The 7,918-nt window shown below is 44.6% G+C and overlaps 1 non-coding gene across 1 annotated transcript; it reads right to left on the bottom strand.

The window, feature by feature from the left end:
* Nucleotides 1-425: 425 nt before the first annotated feature.
* On the bottom strand, nucleotides 426-532 carry LOC113593977 (U6 spliceosomal RNA). The gene has a single exon (XR_003414354.1). It is a non-coding gene; the product is annotated as a U6 spliceosomal RNA (small nuclear RNA).
* Between the last annotated feature and the right edge of the window lie 7,386 nt (nucleotides 533-7,918).

Raw genomic sequence — 7,918 nt, 5'->3', positions numbered from 1 at the left:
TTTTCTTGCTTTCTAAGCCTAGATAATATTGCACATATATATTACTTTATTATTTTTTTAATATGACATTTCTTGTCCAGTTGGTTTCCATACAACACCCAGTGCTCATCCCAGCAGGTGCCCTCCTCAATGCCCATCACCCACCCTCCCCTCCCTCCCACCCCCCATCAACCCTCAGTTTATTCCCAGTTTTTAAGAGTCTCTTATGGTTTGCCTCCCTCCCTCTCTAAGTTTTTTTTTTTCCTTCCCCTCCCCCAGGGTCTTCTGTTAAGTTTCTCAGGATCCACCTAAGAGTGAAAACATATGGTATCTCTCTCTGTAAGACTTATTTCACTTAGCATCACACTCTCCAGTTCCATGCACGTTGCTACAAAAGGCCAGATTTCATCCTTTCTCATTGCCAAGTAGTATTCTATTGTGTATATGAAAATATGGAACGCTTCACGAATTTGCATGTCATCCTTGCACAGGGGCCATGCTGATCTTCTCTGTGTTGTTCCAAATTTAGGATATGTGCTGCCGAAGCCGGCACATAATTATTGTATATGTTGAGTAATAATGTGTGTACCACATTTTGTTGATCTGTTCATCTGTCAACGGACATTTGAGTCACTTCTGCCTTTTGGCTGTTGTGAACAGTATTAGATCCCATGGGAGTTCTATCTTTAATTAAAAAAAATTTTTTTTTCCCACTGATTCATTTTTGAGAGACAGAATGTGAGCGGGGGAGGGGCAGAGAGAGAGAAAGACACAGAATCCAAAACAGGCTCCAGGCTCTGAGCTGTCAGCACAGAGCCCCATGTGGGGCTGGAACCCACAGACCACAGGATCATGACCTGAGCTGAAGTCGGACGCTTGACCGACTGAGCCACCCAGGCGCCCCCTATCTTTAATTTTTTTGAGAAACCTTCATACTAGTTTTCATAATGGCCCCACCATTCTGGTGTCCTTTTCACCTGGACTGTTTCCTCCTGACTAGCCTCCCAGATGGCATTGGTAGGAGCCTGGTGTGTGGATTGAGGCGGTGGCCATGTCAGGATGGAGGTCAGGACTCTATGTGGGCCTGTCTAGAGAATTTAGTCCCAATGAGGCAGGTGGGCTGGAGACAAGGCAGTCATGGTGGGTATTTGGAGACGCCAATGAAGAGAGTGGGATTTGCCCAAAGACAAATAATGTGTGCTTTCATCTGGGGGGGAGGCAAGGAGGTTCTTGATTGCCAGGTGTTTGGAGACCTAATACTTGTTCGCCCTATCACCTCCAAATCTTTTTTCAGGCTTTAGGTATAAGACTTAGAATAATTATAGGACGGATGGTAAAGAAGAGGAAGGGAAATGACGGGAGATAAGATAATTGTGGAACCCACACGCTTTTTTGCCTGGTCGATTGTGGGGACAAGGGTGCTATTTGAATGAGAAAGGTACTCCTTAGAAAGAGAGGTGCTAGCTGGCTCTTAATGCGGGAAACACCCATGTATTGAATATTGAAGCAATTTTAAGTATTTCTGTGTTCTAAATCTTGATGCTTCATTGCTAGGGCCAGCCTAGCATTAGTAGCCATTTGAAGGACGCAGTTTGTGGGTCATCAGGGTAAGGGCCTTCGGGACTGATTTAGGGGACTCATGGTTATTGCTACAAGAATATCCTACTCCTTTCAAATCCGTTAACTTTGGCCTCCTCCCTTTTTATCGTGGAAAGAACTTTAGTCACAGTACACATTTTTTCTTAATTTTAAAACTAATATACAGCCACCACTGACCATGTTTAAAGTAAAAAAAATATTTACCCTATCCCAAAAGGTAACCATTGTTTAACCGTTCATTTCCTTTTCTTCCAGAATGTTCTGTATCCTTGAGGCACATACATACATACACACAAATACTTAAAGTCCACAGTTTAGTTTCTATTACTCAGAACCCAAACACTACTGTTTCATACAAACATGCAGACAGTACCTTTACGCAACCCTTTACCATTATAAACTGCTTTCGTATAGTGTTGAACCTCACCCCAGTGATTTAAAGTTGGTCTTATTCCCAATTAACAGAAAGGAGGCCAGAGAGACTAAGACGCTTGTCCAAATTTACACTACGTGTTGGAAACGGGAGCTGGGACAGGAGCCCAGGTCTTCAAAGTAGGCTTTGTCCACCGATCTTTTCTTCCGGGTCACGGGGTCTGTCGTGATCATTGGCATCCAGCTACCACCTTGCAGAGAGATTCCAAGACGCTACCCACACGCCCTCTTCATCCACTTACTAATCTTGATCTCTCCGTGGGTGTCGATTTGTGAAAGACTTGATTTTATTTTGGGGGGTACCGTGAACTCATTTCAAGAGAAATGAAATATAATAAGAATTGAGGCTATCAGAAGAGGCCAAGTGGTAATACAATCTTACAGAAGACAACTTTTAGCCAGGAAAATATTTTTAGTATTCATGGGTGTGTTGGCAACAGCTCATTTGTAAAGTTGCTTTGATAATGTATGTGGCTTGAACCTTTTATACACACACACACACACATACACACACACGTAGGGATTTGTAAGAAGGAAAATGGGGTAATCTTGCTCAGCTAAGTTTCAGGCCAAATGGGAAAGAGGTCTCGATCTGCCTGTTTGATATAGAACAATAACTATTTCTTTTCTGCTGCCTTTATTATTTTTAAGTACATAAGTGAATGAGGCACCATTTACCTAACGATATGTTGTCTCACCGAGTACACGCTGGGAACACGGCCATAGATGTCAAGCAGCGACAGAAGTGCTTCTGGGATTTTAGAGGGGGATTCTCTTAACTTTTTAATTTCACCATAGCTGGGCAGGGAATTGTGGATGGCTCATGTTTTATCTCCTTTTGTTGTCAAATGTTCATAGTTTGCAAAACTAAAAGTGATGGGCTTTGTGTCCTTTATTTGCTACTCCCTGTGAGCAAGGTTGAGACAGAGACAGAAGGTTCAGGAACGGCCATGTTGGTGGAGAATAGTACTACTGGTAACTGATAAATAGACAGGAGGGGGAAAAATATTCACTACTTCTGTTCTGTCCTGCTTAGGACTAGATCCAGTTTTATAGGGGCCAGCAATGTAACAGTGGCATAAGAAAAGATAAAAGTTAATTTCTCTGTCGCATAAGAGATGTTCAGAGTGGGCAGTCCAGGGCTGGTATGGTTCCTCTATGAGGTTTGCAGGTACAGTGTTTCCCTCTAGTTCATTCGTCTGTCATTCTTAGGATGCAGTTTTTGTCTTTATGGTCTTTATGATCCAAGGTGGTTGCTAGAGCTCCAGCCATCATACTTGTGTTCCTTTTAAAGAGGAGGAACTTCCCAGAAATTCTACGTAATATCTCTGCTTATGTTTCATTGTCTAAAACCTAGTCACCTGTTCACACTTAGCTGCAAGGTGGGCGGGGGGATATAGTATTTATTATGGGTGGCAATAGACTGGCATAAAAATTGGGGTTCTGGTACTGAAAAGTGGAGAGATCGATATCGAGAGGAACATAGCATCCTCTGACACAGGCCACCCATTTTGTTCCCCAAATACCCACCCCTACCGTTCTCTTAACCTTCCTGTTCCCTGGGTCGTGGCGATAATGACTGGAGCTTCAGAGCCGTCTTGGACCAAGATGTAAACTTGGGAACGAAAGCCACACACAGTAGAGCAGGCACATGGGAGCTGTGGACAGAGTCCCTCTAGACGTCTGTGTGCAAGAGAAATACACACCTGTTTTGATTAAGTCCTTTTTGTTAGGGTATCGATGGAGGCAGCCGAGCCTCGTGTTAACCGATACAAGTATAACGTCAACTTACCGAATAGCTTTCTTTTTAAGATTGGGTCTTGCTTGGCCTGTTAGCGGAGGCGGACTGACCATCCGCTTATCCGTCTTAAGCCCACTATGTAGCAGCACGCGGTGCCCATAGAAGGCTAACGTGGTAGTCACAGGAACTCCCATTCCAGTGAGGGACACACAAATCAATAAAGGGACTCCCGTTAGTTTAGTAGAAATCTGTATAGATCTGGAGCCCAGAGCCATCTACAATATTCTCTGCTGCCATCTTTAGACTGAAAAAACAAAAAAAAACTTTTATAAGTGAATTTGGGGTGTTGACTGTCGCATATTTTTCTTTATCATTATATTATATTTTTCTTTATCATTAACTAAAAACTGTCATCATATTAATCACCCAGAATTATCACCCAGATACACAAAATTTGTGTGTGTGTTTTTTTTCTTATATCAGAGGATGATGTTATCAGGTCAAACGCTAATTTTCTCTTGAGAAGTTTTCGGTATAATTGGAGCGGAATATCCTTACGTGAAACTGAAGACAGATTGGCTACTTACCACCTGCTCATGAGGTGCTCAAGAGCATTTTCGTGAGAAGTGTACTTTTCACATTAGCTTTTGTTTTTTTTTTTTTAAGTTTATTTATTTAGTTTTGAGAGAAAGAGAATGAGTGAGAGAGGGAGAGAGAGGCTGAGAATCCCAAGCGGGCTCCACACTGTCAGCGCAGAGCCCAACGGAGGGCTTGAACTCACAAACCCTGAATGAGACCGTGACCTTGAGCCGAAACCAAGAGTTGGACGCTTAACTGACTGAGCCACCCAGGCACCCCTCCACGTTAGTTTTTCGAGTAAGCCGAATCCCTATTTAGTTATTACTGTTGGCATTACAACAACCATCGCAGCACCTTCCAAACAGGTATCACCTGATTTGATTTTCCATAGCAACCGCTATTTTATAGGCAAGGCAACCGAAGCTGATAGGATCTAGGCGACTTGCCCAAGTTCACGCCACCAGTAAACAGCAGAGCCAGGATTTGAATCCAGGTCCGGGACCCTTCTTCGGTACTCCCTTCCTGTGCTGATCACAACCTGGCCACGGAAATTGAGCCGTGAAAGAACGGAAGCAGGTGGAAGTTTTGAGGAAGCCGAAGGGGAAAAGAGGTTAAGCTCTTTTGGACTCTTCCTGCTCGGCTAGAAACACATTGCCGCGGTTATCAGGTAATTGAAGTGTCAACGTGACGCTGTCGAAAGGGCTGAATGGATTTGTTCCCGTTGGCCTCTGTGGGGCTGCACAATTGCGGTGTTTTAGGTGAAGAAACTGTCCGGCTGCCGTGGGAGTTCCCCTTTAGAAGCAACCCCACGAACGTGCAAAATCAGTGTCACCAGAGTTTTGGCTTCTGCTATTGCCTCCGATGCTGTTTTCACATTAAAGAGACATTGGTCATTTTCCAGGACTGAGACCCGGAAGCATAATGGAGGCACCGCCCCCCCCCCCCCCCCCCGCCCCCAGCTCTGTTGCACAAACATCTGCACGCTCTGCTTCCCTGGTATGTTTTCGTTGCAAAGCCAAGGTCACCCGGGGGGTCTCCCCCTGTCCTTTGACATTCGTGAACTATCGCTTGCACTCCTGATGAGCTCAAAGAGCAAACCTCTGGGTGCCTGGGTGGCTCAGTCGGTTAAGTGTCCAACTTCGGCTCAGGTCGTGATCTCGTGGTTCACGAGTTCGAGCCCCGCGTGGGGTTCTGTGCTGACAGCTCGGAGCCTGGAGCCTGCTTCCGATTCTGTGTCTCCCTCTCTCTCTGCCCCTCCCCCATTCATGCTCTGTCTCTCTCTGTCTCAAAAAATAAATAAATGTTAAAAAAAAAAGAGCAAACCTCCATCGTCTCCCCCATATTGGTGGTGAAGAACGCTAGCCTACCTTGGCTTCATTTTTTTACCTTTCTCCTCCCGGACCCCTTTTCTTTTTCTTCCTCTTGATTTGCGTCTTTCTTCCTGCAGGGACTACCCACCCCCTGTGTAACGGTCTCTCCACGGCCCTGGTAGGCGCCCCCCTCTCTCCTCACCCTACCTCAAAGCTCACGCTTTTCAGCTAGAGACATGGTGAGCTATATAGAAATAGCTGTCCGGTGGTCCTCTGGATTTTCAGCGTCATAACCCCTGATCTCGGTTCACCTGCCCAGACAGGTGGAAAGAAGTAAGCCCAAGCCCTTGTCTTCCCAGTGATCAAATAAGTTTTGGTGTTGGTTAGTGGGATATGCACCTTTGATCCATTTTCATTTCCATTTCTGGGACACTCCTCTTCCAGAGACCAAGGTCTCTCACTCATAGAAGCTTAGCGGACAGGTGACTTGATATAACATGTATTTGATATAACAGATCCTAGAGGTCATGTCTCACAGACACTTAGAAAGAGTTGTCTTCTAACTATTCGTTGAGAAGGTAAGAGTGGTGTTATAATCCCTATCACAATGGGAGGCAGTCAAATCTTTCAGTAAAGGGGAGGCCTGGGTGGCTCAGTCAGTTAAGCGTCTGAACTTTAAAAAAAATTTTTTTTTGAAATGTTTTTACTTATTTTTGAGAGAGACAGAGAGACAGAGAGAGAGAGAGAGAGAGAGAGAGAGAGCATGAGTGGGGGAGGGGCAGAGAGAGAGAGAGAGAGGGAGACACAGAATCCGAAGCAGGCTCCAGGCTCTGAGCTGTCAGCAAAGAGCCAGATGTGGGACTCAAACTCGTGAACTGCAAGATCATGCCTTGAGTCGAAGTTGGACGCTTGACTGACTGAGTCACCCAGGTGCCCCACATTGACTCTTGATTTTGGCTCAAGTCACGATCTCAGGTTTTGTGAGTTTGAGCCCCTCATTGGGCTCTGTGCTGACAGTGTGGAGCTGCTTTTCTCCTCTCAGTCGGTTGAGCGTCTGACTTCGGTTCAGGTTCACGGTTTGTGAGTTCGAGCCCCTCATCAGTCTCTGTGCTGACAGCTCGGAGCCTGGAGCCTGCTTCAAATTCTGTGTCTCCCTCTCTTTCTGCTTCTCCCCAACTCATGCGCTCTCTCTCTGTCTCCCTCTCTCTCTCTCTGTCTCTCAAAAATAAATAAATAAGCATTAACAAAAGGAGAAAACTTTTAGTAAAAATGTGATAGCCATCTACCTTTCTCCCCCTCTCCCTTTGGAGATATTTTAGAAAATGTCCCCCTCTCCTCATTGCCCTAAGAAGGTTCTTAAATAAATGTTGTATGGGGATTAGCCTGTGCCCTGGAGAATCTCCTCAGATCCCATGACTTTCCACTCTTAGTGTTGAAAATACGTTTTTTACATAATATTTTGAACAATATCCTATTAAAAAATGGCAGATGTTCACTTTTAGGGAATTAGGAAGTATATTAAACAACACAAAATAGTAATCATCCATAATGATGATAAACTTGTCATGTTTTATCATTTCCTTTGTTTAAAGGGTAATAGGGCCTTTATTGGGTATTACACAATTGTTATTGTCATTGGAGATTATGGAAATTTGGTGAGTGCATTTTAAGAAAGGCAGAGGTGCCTTGGTTCCCTTCAAGGTGCTGGAATCTTCTATGAGTCAGTTAACAGTAGGAGTTATTCTTTGTGTTCACTTGTCTGATGTCAACAATTCTAATGGTAGGCATCTTAGGGTGTCTGAGAAGTCCGTGTTCTCAACCACGGTGTCCACACTGCACGTAAGAAGGAATGTGTTAAAAAGAGTTGAAATAGTAAAGGTTTGAATAATTTACTTTGTTGATACATTATAACGCATTCCAGAAAGAGCCCCCATAAGGGTGTTGTTCTTAGGTTCTTGAATTCTGATATCCTTTCTTGAGTGGGAGAGAAATGGGTAGGTATGCATCTGGGCCGTGGGCATGCTTATGGGGCCATATTGGTGTGAGCATCATCTGGGTTGGGAAGTAGGTCAGAAGAAACCTAGAGGCTTGCGGTCACAAGTCGTGCCTGTGCTACTCACACCTTCAGAGGATATGGTTGTTTTCCGCTGGAGAGAGACCCATTAGACCACTCCAGTTACTGGTGAGTAGGGAAAGTGGATGATGGTAGAGGATGGGGTCTGTATACTGTAATCCCCCATCATAATATGAGTTTCTGAGGTGGAGACTCCAGTGAGAT

The sequence above is a fragment of the Acinonyx jubatus genome, chromosome B2, assembly GCF_027475565.1.
Source record: "Acinonyx jubatus isolate Ajub_Pintada_27869175 chromosome B2, VMU_Ajub_asm_v1.0, whole genome shotgun sequence".
In the NCBI taxonomy this organism is placed as follows: domain Eukaryota; kingdom Metazoa; phylum Chordata; class Mammalia; order Carnivora; family Felidae; genus Acinonyx; species Acinonyx jubatus.
The sequence above is the reverse complement of the archived record's forward strand: the minus strand, read 5'-3'. Positions and strand labels throughout refer to the sequence as shown.